Source organism: Haliotis rufescens, unplaced genomic scaffold (assembly GCF_023055435.1).
Source record: "Haliotis rufescens isolate VD_foot unplaced genomic scaffold, xgHalRufe1.0.p SCAF_102, whole genome shotgun sequence".
Lineage (NCBI taxonomy): Eukaryota > Metazoa > Mollusca > Gastropoda > Lepetellida > Haliotidae > Haliotis > Haliotis rufescens.
In genome coordinates, this window is record NW_025963783.1 from 194896 (window position 1) to 208112 (window position 13217).

General features: G+C 37.5%; 1 long non-coding RNA gene across 1 annotated transcript; it reads right to left on the reverse strand.

Annotated features, from left to right (window-relative positions):
- Positions 1-76: 76 nt before the first annotated feature.
- On the reverse strand, positions 77-12412 carry LOC125377860. The gene is made up of 3 exons (XR_007219850.1): positions 12383-12412; positions 1085-1145; positions 77-256 (listed from the first exon to the last, which is right to left on the reverse strand). It is a non-coding gene; the product is annotated as an uncharacterized LOC125377860 (long non-coding RNA).
- Between the last annotated feature and the right edge of the window lie 805 nt (positions 12413-13217).

The window sequence follows — 13217 nt, forward strand, 5'->3', positions numbered from 1 at the left end:
ACAAATGTTTGAAGAACAACAATAAACAACACATCACCACCCCCTGACACGAGATCATATTCAAATATACCTTTCCTCCAAATGGGATACTTTCCTCCACAAGAACCTACACCGGGTGGATAATCCAACATTACACCATGATCAAATGCAACCAAGCTCGCTCCATTATTCTTTGAATCATCCATATCGAGGTCTCCAACATGTGGCCATCGCTTGTGGGTATCTTTTTCCGAGGTGTAATATGTGCACGTGTTAGCTAGAAAACGTGAACAATTAAGCTAATGACATTAAATCCTCAATATAGTAGTTTCAATAACAAAATTATACAGTAGATTCGGTTTTACCTGGATTAAATTGATAATGGTCATGATATGTTCAATCCAATTTGTTTCCTTATGATTGTTTTAAATAAAACAATAATGTCAAAAATGACTGTATTCTTTGTCTGTAAAAGGCGTATTTTTCAACATCAGATCTTGAAATCCCCCAAGGCACAGTCAGCAATATTCAGCCAATATCATGACGAATAATCTGGACCAAAGAAACCAGGATTTTCGAAATAAAAATATACAATAAAGGCGTTAAATTGTTTGACAGGCATTACTTAGATGTTTACGTATGACCAGGTAGACACAATTTTATGGTTAGCAACTTCTTTAATACTGTAAAAAGCGACGTTTCGGTAAAGATCCTTATACCGTTGTCAAGCAAGACTCATACCTTTGTCAAGTCTTGCTTGACAACGGTATAATGATCTATACCGAAACGTCGCATTTTACAGTATTAAAGAAGTTGTTATCCATAAAATTGTGTCCACCTAATAAAGGAGTTGAGTAGAGGAATTGTCAACTGCTATCGCTATCGGCAGCATCACTCTTAACACATATATGAAATTGTTTTTGCGGAATTTATATTTTTCAAATATTATTTTTGGGTATGATCTTTAACATTTGCAACCTTGAAAGTATTAATGACGCTTTTTTATTTAACGATCTATCTTCCTTTTCAATTACTTCTTTAACTCTTCTCGAAATAATGAAGAAATAATGTGAATTAAATTTCAAACAAAACACGCTGGTCTTACCACTATGGGCATGGTGCGGAAGAAGGAACAGCAGGAGAGGAAGGACTTGTCTCTTCATTGTCTGCAAGAGATACATTTCACGACCGTCATCTGAACTACTATTCATTTATCTTCTCTATTTTATGACTTTTTAAACATGTGCATGACATGATGCATTTCCATGCATGCCCTAATGTTTGGAATACGTTTTTGAATTGTTGAATTCTATGCGCATAGGCGAAATCACCTATGGGAAATTATATTGGTATGTGCATGTGCTTTGTCTTTATTTGCCAGGTAATAGGAATGTATGCTTATAAAATGAATTATTTCCATGTATTCCTAACGGTGCTGACACATAACGAAACGAATGAATTTAGGTGATCAGTTTTGTACAGGTTTGAAATCATTGGAAATAAATAAGATCAATCCCCAACTGTTTCGATATGGTTTGAAAGCGATGCAAATTGGCAGTAGTAGTTACACATGTTTCAAACGTGATGAAATGGTATTTGGAATGTTTGTCTGTCAGAAATCTGTAGAGTTCCAGGCGTTTGAAATATATTGGACATTTTTCAGTATTATCGATAGTACTAGTGTTTCTGTCGAATGTAACCCGATATCAAACCCAAGTTATTCGTTCATAGTGGCTACTGTGGGAGTATTGGAGCTTTTAATGAGCAACAACTTAGATTTCTTTGTTCTGAGTCATTGTACAACTTTTAAGAGACAGCAGATTATTTATTTTCCTTCTAGTGTTAACTACGACACAATAGCATAACCACTACTTACTTAGACAAATACTCAAGGGTACAACACTTTGGCAATATCGGTTAGTCAAACCTATGAGTTAGTCCTGAATGTCAATCAGTCTGCAGTTTTACAATTGCATCCTTCACTTCCAGAGAAATATCAATAAATATAATATCAATGAGATGTCAAATTTTTCACTGATACATGAAACACCAATGATTGTATAACATTAATATTCCTCTGAAGGTGTCACAAATAATTGTATAACAATGAATATTTATTAACTTTGATGTTATTTATCAATATTTTAAAAAGAAATGCCATCGGCGTGTTGGTCTTCAATTCTGATGCCATGTTCCAGTTTGTGTAGGTTGATCTTAATGTATCTTATATAATAAAATAATATGCACTTTGTGTTGGTAAAAGACATTGGAGACGTAAATCAATATTTGTTATATACCCTATCTCTATTATAACAATACATAGATTCCATAACTCAACTCATATGTTCATAAACCAGGTTTATTTGATAGGGCACATTACTTCTAATTTGTCATGCATAATGACTGCATTAACATGAACGCAGTAGAAAATACATATTAGAACACTTATAAGTATGTATATAGTAAGTGTAATACTTACATTCGAGTTTTGTTTGTAGAGAATTACAGTGTCTGGCAAATGATTCTCATATATATAACAGTTCCCATAAATGAACAAACAACAATGGGATTGTCCCCTTTATGTGTTCTAGGATACTATATGTTCTGTATATTTTAATCCGCAAATGCAGGAAAGATGTCACCTGCTTCAGCGGTCCTTTTTTTCTGTTGAAACATCCGGAAGATGTACCGCTACATGCATTTTACCAAAATAACCTAGAATCTACGTTTGTAATTCATGAAACATTCACGCATTGAAATTGTCCTTTGGGGTTAAAACAGTTCAACAAAGTAAGCTGAAGAGAAATGAACGTTAATGACATCGACTTCATACAATTACTAAGAACTTTATATTTTGTGATCTCTATTCATGTCGTCTAAAACCCAAAATCCTAAAGGGGCACAGAGTTGTCATATTTTATTTATTTTAACAGACAACATGCAATTAGAAATACAATCTTCCCCAATCCGTCTTATCCGTTTTCAGGTGTATTGTAGGATGTTAAATATGCTATACTCAAATTTACATTGTTTCAAATTTTCGCATGCTCAGTTTATTCATGATTTTTCCCTGATTGACATTCTTTAAGGCATAAATGACAAATAAAGCATTTCGTATGTTAGTTCGCATGTTAGATTTTTGTAACCAGGTTCTTTCATTTGGTCTTCACTCCCAGGAAGTGGCCCAACAGGATTAAGTCGCCTTCAATTTCGGTTAGACCAATTTTATTCAAACAGTTTCTGGGTAACAGACACAGACAGGGAACCAACAAGTACCATCTTTAAAAGTCTTTTGGTATGACGCGGTCGGGGATCGAACCCCGGACCTTCCGCTCTCCGGGCTACCTCTAGACCACGGAGGCGGTGATAAGACTGAATTACTATAAAAAATCCAAATGGGGTGTAATAATGAATCGATGTACGCTGTCATTATATTCTATTATGAAATTTCATTATATAGTCATACACGAATATCTTTATTATAAGGCTGACTATGCCATGGATCCATTAAGCTTTCACAATTATGTTGTGACAAAATATGATAAGACAGATGCTTACAGCATAATTTTAGGGGATGGCCGCCGTCATTTAGCTGGATTATTGCTAAGTGCGGCATTCAACAACAAACAAACAAACATAGAGGCCTAAATACTTTATGAAAGTTATAGTGCAAGTAAAAGGTTCACATAAATGTGATCTGTTCATAAAAAGTAAACACTTAAAATGTTCGTGTTCACTTGCACTTGCTGTCGTCCAACGGTCCACTGTGGTCATGTTACAAACAAACTACGGGTTTTATCTTCCCCATGGCCACTTGCAATCAAATATCCCTCGTAAATGTACTGAGCATCCTTTGTCCAGCTTAACGAGCTGTGCCTTTGTTAACAGACTCTGCAACGATACCGAGCGCCCGCAGAGATTAAATTAGTTATGTGTCCATTGATTCGTCTTGTATTCCAAACCTATAAGACTAACATCTAGTCTCTGAAATCAACATATCTTACAGAAACAACATTTGTTAAATTATCTTAATGAAATATTATAAATAGGAGCCCGGAGACTGTGTTAATTTTCAGAGACAAAACAAATCTGCTGAGCTCTGATGTTTTTTTGGAATTTCACGACACGTCACTAACATGCCATTGAAAGCATCTGTGACGGGAACATTTACTGCCCCCAAACATTTCAAACCTAAGCATACATGGAAATGGTCCAAATTGCGGTCCTTCTAATACATAAAACATTTCCGTCCATCCGCCAGCCTCTTTCATAGCGAGTTAAATCAGGGTCTGATGATGTCAGGGCATCATAGGTAGAATGCACAAACTGAAAAAGGGTTAACAGAATTGGAATAAACCCATTTGCCCCAGCCAGATGTCATCAAAAGTCTGGCGGACCCTATGAACATTGTTAAGTTGTTTCCACTGACAAGGCCTGAAATAGCCGTTACATGTAAGCATCGCTACATTACATCTTTGATTAAAGACATTGGTACAAGTTACATATCAAATAATTGCATATCAATTACTATAAGGCCAGGATATTAACTGAGAAAGAAATCTGCCCAAACCATGCAGACTCGTACCATCAATTTTTGACTTGATTCTGGGACCTTAAGACATATGTCTACTCCTGACTCAACCTAGCCACATGCCAATATTTTTCCCCTTTTGAAAAGAAGTTGATAGTTATCATGATGACTTACTTGATGATGACCCATTTGAATCCTCGGTGAAATGTAAGTGAAAGCAGCAAGAACAAGGACCATTTGAGAGCAGGCTTTATGGAAAATTGTGTGGAATATGAAGAACTTAATATTTTATTTGTAAAGGATTTTGCTTTAAACATGTTAAATGATAATATGTAAAGAGTGTGTTTGTATTCTGGAAGAAATAGACAGTTTTTATTATGTTCCTCTTGTGGGACAGTGAGTTGGAAGAAATCAAAATTCTGAGTGAGTAAGTGAGTGGGTTTTTCGCCGCTTTTAGCAATATTCCAGCAACATCACAGTGCAGGACACCAGAAATGGGCTTCACACATTGTGCCCATATCAAGAATCAAACCTGGGTCTTCGGCGTGACGATCGATTTAGCTTTAAACATGTTAAATGATAATATGTAAAGAGTGTGTTTGTATTCTGGAAGAAATAGACAGTTTTTATTATGTTCCTCTTGTGGGACAGTGAGTTGGAAGAAATCAAAATTCTGAGTGAGTAAGTGAGTGGGTTTTTCGCCGCTTTTAGCAATATTCCAGCAACATCACAGTGCAGGACACCAGAAATGGGCTTCACACATTGTGCCCATATCAAGAATCAAACCCGGGTCTTCGGCGTGACGAGGCACTCGTGAAGAGCAACCTCCTCGTGGTGAGTGCTGGGTAACGCTAATCGCTCTTCCCCCGTGTGGAACCGGGGTAGAATATTTCCACAGCACCCCATTGCTGGTCGTAAGAGGCGACCAAAGTGGGCAGCCCGTTTGCCGTGGGTTGCGTCCCTGTGTCGGCCGAGGACGGGAGTCTGGTAGTTGGGGGCACTGGTTCCTGGAACTGTGTTCCTTTGCCCAACACACTACTTCGACCCTTACTTCGCCTAGACGGGTGGTAAGATGGGCCCGGTCTTATCAATCGGCTGGTCATGCCAGGCCCTGTGCGTAATATTGTGTATGCACATCTGTGTTGTATTTTAACGTATATTTTGGCCTTGGCCGTCCATAACTTGTGTGTATTTTCAATTTTTGATTGAGTAATTTGCCTAGAGTCTTACGCCAGAAGGCGGTGGCTCATGGGCCAATCTGGTACTTTCGACCTCTGAGTTCTGTATGTCTTCAATTTCTTGTCATGGGCCGGACCAGCCTGGCATTTTATTTGTTAGACAAATGCAGCTATTCATGTTGTTTTTACTGGAGTATACCACCTCTGTATCCCTGATGTTTGCATGTTGGAGATCCGGTGCAATTAAACATCGCTCTTTGTAGCACTCCATGGTGGGTGGGGAGCAGGGGTGCTGAATAAATTACTTTCATCATGGCTCACAATCATTCTGGTTCCAACCGCAATGAAAAGAAGAGACGACTCGAAGCTGAGATTTTATCATCTGATGATGATGTCTCGATTTCACGAAATCAACTACTCTTGAAAATTAATCCGTTTGCTATCTCTAAAGCCATTGCAGGTATTTGTGGTGACGTCAAGAATGTTTCACGCCTCCGGAGCGGTTCTCTTTTGGTAGAGTGTGCACGGAGACAGCAAGCTATCAATCTTTTGAAATGTACTACATTCGCAAACACTGAAGTTGCTGTCTCTGCGCACAGAACGTTAAACTCAAGTCGAGGCATCATCCGCGACAGAGCCCGTTGTCTGGCAGAAATGACAGAAGAGGAAATTCTTGATGAACTCAATGATCAACATGTCACGTCTGTGAAACGTTTCACAAGAAAGGATGGAGATAACATTGTCCCAACAAATACTTATTTGTTCACCTTTTCACTGTCGACCATACCACAATCTATAAAGGCATGATATTTCAACATCGGAGTGGAGGTGTATGTCCCCAATCCACTCCGATGTTACAAGTGTCAGAAGTTTGGACACGGTTCCAAATCATGCGATCGGCCGATTGTTTGTCACCGTTGTGGTGCAAATCATGACGCCTCAGATTGTACAGCTGACCCCAAATGTGTGAATTGTAAGGGTAAACATGTTGCATCTTCAAAATCATTTCCTCTTTGGCAACATGAGAAAGATATCTTGACAGTCAAATGTCAAAACAACATTTCTTTTCAGGAAGCAAAAAAAGTCATTGCCAGCCGGTCACCTCCATCAGTACACACTTATGCTGCTGCTGTCTCTCGACCTTCTACCACAAGATCAATAGAATGTCAAACTGACTTGACATGGGCACACTCTGAACACCCTGTGCCTGTGGTTACAACATCAGAGAGTCAGACAGATGATTCAGATACTCAATCATGTGGCATCTCTCCAGCATCTCAGGTTGTGACTCAGACTATGGCCCAACCTAAACCGACTCCTGAATTACCAGCAACTAACAAACCATCGACTGAAATGCCCAAAAAACAAAAGAAGAAACAAAACAAGAAAATTACTACTAAGATCCCTACTGTCACTGAAACATCTGTTGATGTTCAGAATTTCTTTGATCCTCTCGAGATGGATGTTACTCCATCTACTATGAGTGGTGACTCTTCTTCACGTTCACGTGAGCGTTCTCCTATAGAACCGCCATGAACCATTCAAATATTTTTCAATGGAATTGCAGGGGACTTAGGCACAATTTTAACGAGCTGCAATTATTAACAACAGATTTACGTCCATCAGCAATTTCTTTACAAGAGACGTACTTAAAAAATACAGATAAATTTGAATTAAGGCAGTAAAGTTCCTATCATTCTTTTTCTCCTCCGGGAGATAAAGCTACTGGAGGTGCTTCTATGTTGGTGCGGCGGGGCGTTGTTCACAGTCCTGTTCCGCTTGACACGAATTTGCAAGCAGTTGCAGTTAGACTTACACTGCATATTGCCTTCATACTTTGCTCCTTATACATTCCTCCATCTTCAAATCTTCAGCGTAATGATCTACAAAAACTGTACGACCAGCTCCCAAAGCCCTGTCTCATCATGGGTGATCTAAATGGTCATAATCCTTTATGGGGAGGTTCTATCATTAATCAAAAGGGTAAAGTCATTGAGGATTTTGTTTCTGATAATGACCTCTGCATCTTTAACGATGACTCGGACACCTACTTACACCCTGCAACTGGTACGTATTCATCATTAGATCTGTCTTTGACGGATTCAGTTTTGTTGAATGAATTCTCATGGTCCGTCCATGATGACCTATGTGGGAGTGACCATTTCCCCACGGTGCTTAAACCAATTAATCCCGCTGATGATCCACCTTCACCTCGATGGAATTTTGTGAAGGCTGATTGGCTTTTATTTCAATCTTTATGCAAAGATAAATTACTACCTACGTCTTTTCAGAATGTTACTGACCCGATTCAGTTGTTCTCAGATCTACTGAATGAAATTGCTGATGAATCAATACCTAAGTCCTCGATCAACCCACGTGTTCGTGAAACCGTGGTTTGATGACACTTGCAAACACGCTAGGAAATGTCGTAAGAAGGCGGAGAAATACTTCCGTAAACATCCCACTGTCCATAACTTGAACATCGTCAAAATTTCAAATGCTAAGGCGAGACGTCTATTCAAACAAAATAAACGTCAATCCTGGCAGACTTATGTCTCCAAAATTAACTCCCGTACCCCTATGTCCAAGGTATGGAACATGATCAAAAAGATCAAAGGCAAGGGATCAAATTCTACAGTTAACCATCTGAAGGATGGCGATACTTTGTTAACTGATAAATCTGCCATTACCAATAGCATTGGTGAAACTTTATCTCATCATTCTTCTTCAACTAATTACGCTCCTGAATTTCAAAAATATCAGCTCCAACAGGAGAAGAAAAAAAGTAAATTTTACATCTGATAATGGTGAAGATTACAATGAGGTATTTTCACTACATGAGCTATATACTGCCTTAGGGCAAGCTCATGATACAGCAGCAGGCGCTGATAATATTCATTATCAGCTGCTGAAACACTTGCCCGAATCATGCCTGAAACTATGTTAAATATATTCGATGATATTTGGACATCTGGGACGTTTCCACCTTCATGGCATAATGCCATTGTTATACCAATACCCAAACCTGGGCGGGATCATTCTGATCCATCAAATTACCGACCTATATCTCTCACTAGCTGCGTTTGTAAAACTATGGAACGCATGGTAAATAATCGATTAGTGTGGTACTTGGAAACAAATAATCTTCTTACCAATATACAATGCGGTTTCCGGAAGAACAGAAGTACTATCGATCACTTAGTGCGTTTAGAATCATTCGTTAAAAATTCCATTGTAAATAGACAACATGCTGTATCGATCTTTTTCGATTTAGAAAAAGCATACGATACAACATGGAAACATGGTATTTTAAAAGATCTTCATGATTTTGGATTACGAGGCCGTCTGCCTCATTTTATATCCCAGTTTTTAACAGACAGGCAATTTCAAGTCCGAGTGGGTACAACCCTGTCTGTTCATTATAATCAGGATCAGGGTGTCCCACAAGGCAGTATTTTGTCTGTCACTTTATTCAGTATAAAAATTAACAGTTTGTCAAAAGTTTTAAATGATTCAGTTTTCAATGGATCACTTTTTGTGGATGATTTTAATCTATCTTGCCGGGGTAAAAATATGCACACAATTGAAAGGCAATTACAATTATGTCTTAATAAAATTAACAAGTGGTGTCTAGAAAACGGGTTTAAATTTTCCAAATCAAAAACTAATTGCATACATTTCTGCCGAAAATATAAACCGCATAAGGACCCTGAACTATTTCTGAATGGCACCCCTATCAAAGTTGTTAAGGAAGCCAAGTTCTTGGGACTTATTTTTGATCATCACTTAACTTTCCTCCCGCATATTAAATACCTAAAAGCTAAATGCCTGAAGGCACTCGATCTATTGAAAGTTGTTTCTAATTCAAAGTGGGGAGGGGATCAAACAACCCTCTTACACTTATACAGGTCACTCATCCGTTCAAAACTTGATTATGGCTCCATCGTCTATGGTGGAGCCTGTAAAAGTAATTTAAAAAAACTTGATACGATACATCATCAGGGCCTTAGGCTTTGCCTTGGTGCCTTCAGGACGTCTCCAATTCACAGTCTATATGTAGAAGCGGATGAACCTTCTCTTAAACAACGCCGTCTAAAATTATCTTTACAATATGTCACTAAATTATATTCTAATCAGTCCAATCCAGCTTTTAATTGCGTCTTCAATCCTCTTTACCAAGATATTTACAATAAAAAGTCATCTCTTGTTCCACCACTCGGAATCAGAATTCAGTCTGCCTTGTTTGCTTCCAATATTAAACTGCAAGATATAGCTCCAACTCAACTGTTTTCAACACCTCCTTGGCAAATGGTACGGCCAGAGGTTGACCTTACATTAACAAAACTAAAGAAATCAGACACTAACGAATTAGTTTACCAACAAGAATACAGTCAATTAAGAAACAATTATGACACTTATAAATCTATCTTTACAGATGGGTCCAAGGATGCTGGCGCAGTTGCTAGTGCCACCGTCATTGGATCCAGAACAATATCTTCACGTTTACCTGATAACAGTTCCATCTTCACTGCAGAAGCAAACGCCATTTTTACAGCACTTAAATATATCAGTAATAAAGCTAAACATAAACAATTCATACTGTTTTCAGATTCTCTTTCATGCCTTCAGGCGATTAAAAATATGTCATCAAAACATCCACTTTTAATCGAAATTCTCGAATTATTCAATGATCTTGCTACTGGCCAATATGACATCGTCTTTTGTTGGTTACCAAGCCATGTTGGTATCATTGGTAACACAATGGCCGATGCTGCTGCAAAAGCAGCCCTCAACAAATCTGTGACACCACTTCTGATCCCATATACTGATTTTAAACCCATGATTCGATCTTACATCCGAGATCTTATGCAACAGAAGTGGGACGCCCAAGTAGGTATCAATAAATTACATGAAATTAAACCAAATATCGGTTACACCTACTTGGGCTGTCAGTCCAGATTTGAAGAGGTCATTATGCGACGATGTCGTATTGGCCATTCAAGATATACACATGAGTATCTTTTAAATGGTGAGGATCCTCCGTTTTGCATCCCTTGTGATGAAAGAATCACGGTCAAGCATGTCCTGCTTGACTGTATTGATTTTTCCATCACAAGGGATAAATATTTCAGTGTCAAAACAGTTAAGGACCTTTTTAATGATGTTAATTCTCATTTAATCTTAAGTTTTTTAAAAGAAATAGAACTTGTCCATAAATTTTGATGTGCTTAATGTATTATTTTATAAATTGGTAGTGCTAATAAATAACTTAGATTGTGAGTGGCTGTACCCTCGAGGGGGGTTGAAGTAGCGTAAAATTATTGTCCCCCTAAGAGGGTATGTAAGTCCCAAACCATTCGTAGTATTTTTATGCATACCAGACTTTTAAATCGTAGTATATTTGTTAGTTTTATTCAATGGCTAAACTTGCATATAATCGCCAGCGACTGAAGGGATGGTGTAAATCCTGCCGGGGTCCATGCAGGAAGCAAAGGTACTGTAAGTCCCCATGGTCCCTGGTGTGGTGATCTCCCTTTAGTTACTGACGATCTCTAGCCCATTTTTATATTGTTTTGTTCCTTAATACTTAATTCTTTTAAATGTTCCGCAACTAGTTTTAAAATCTTATCTGTGATATTCTAGTTCTCATACTGTCCTTCGATGACAGATTTTTATAAAGTTTAAATATATGTATATTTCATGTCTAATTTCTCGTCAAGATATGGCTGAAATATTGCCGATGTGTAGTAAAGCATTACCTCACTCACTCACTCGGCGTGACGATCGAACACTTTAATCACTAAGCTACCCGACCGCCCCAAAAATTCCAAAATGTAAGTTATTACAGAAATTTCGACGTACTAAATTTTAGAATGATGGAATTGTTTACGTAACATAAAATATTTTTTAAGAATAAATCTAAACACAAAAAGATTGTTTATTAAAAGCTACAGCAAGACAAGCTGATATCTTGAATAATTCCGCAGAATTCTGGAAATCTAGTAATCATTATAAGTTGAAGATATTTCAGATCGATTGTTTAGCCAGCAATAGTTTGGTTCTTTTTAGAATTTATTTGAACAAATAGTATAAATGTTTTCTCGGAAAATGATGCCATTAGTATTCTCATGGAATTTATTGATATGTTAGATAAAGAAATTTCTGTGCAGAAAGTTGTAAATAGTATTAAAAATATTCAAATGGTAGATCACCCGCAGCAGGTAGAATTGTTGCGGAGATGAACATCAGAAATTGTGCAAAGACTATTACCAGATTATTTAACCATGGGGTTTAAATTATATCTCCTATCAATAAGAAAGGATCAAAATTTGACCCAGGAAATATTAGAGGAAAATAATCAATAAATATTGTTTTGTAAAGTTTACACTAGTATTTTTAATAATAGATAGAAAACGCATTTTCTCAATATACGAGTGAAGAACAATCAGGATTAAGACACATTGTGACAAGGTCTTCAGTTTAGTTCGATCCTATTTGGGCCATATTCCCAGGACGCAGAACGTCCCACAGACCAAAACACCAAGAATTTATTAAGTATGTGTACATATTTATATTATGTATTTTACATCAGAACGCTAGCAATAAACACATAAACGTAGGCTACATTATGCAAATACATTGAAGAAATATTTACAGGCAACACTGTTCAAAGATGTGAAACATTCATGCTTACCATTGCGTGTGTCGTATCTTTCTTTTTCAAGCATATGGTTAAGCTTGATCAACGCCTACTATTTATACTCTTAGCTCGCGGGGGAATTCTGTCACAACTGTATTTTAATTAGAAGAATTTTTGACAGACCACCGAACTCCCACCTCTCCAAATCAATGCGAGAATTGCCGATATCGTGCACGTTTAATAATTTGGCGTATTGTATGTCATGTATTGCACATACTGCCACAGACAATCCTTGACACCTATTGCCTTTGTATGCAATAATAATACATCGTTACAGTTTGGTGACGCTTTGAAGGTCCTTCTCTACACAACTGTCAAATCTAGAATGTTTATTATAACAACGCCTGTACCAAATGGCCCCGAAAGCTCCACAACATGAAACAAACATCCGACAATCTATTCCATATATATAATACAACTGCTGACTCTTCCCTATACAACTGTCAAATCTGAGATCTAAAATTTAATTTACCACCATTCCCTTATCATTTTATCATAACTTTGACAATGAATAAAATAGATAATCTTGGCGCCAAGGAAAACTGTCGAAGGTTAAACAAGTGCAAAAAAGAGCCCTCACATGTTCAAAACTTAATTATGGCTCCATCGTGTTTGGAGGTGCATGCAAATGCAATCGAAAATACTGGATTCTATTCATCATTAAGGACCTTGGAGCCTTCAGAATTTCTCCCATTAACAGTTTTTATGTGGAGGCTGACTAACCATCACTTAAAGTACGAGGAATGAAATTATCTTTGCAGTATATTATCAAATTATCTTTAAATCAATCTAATACAGCATACGACATGGAAGATATACATAATGTGTT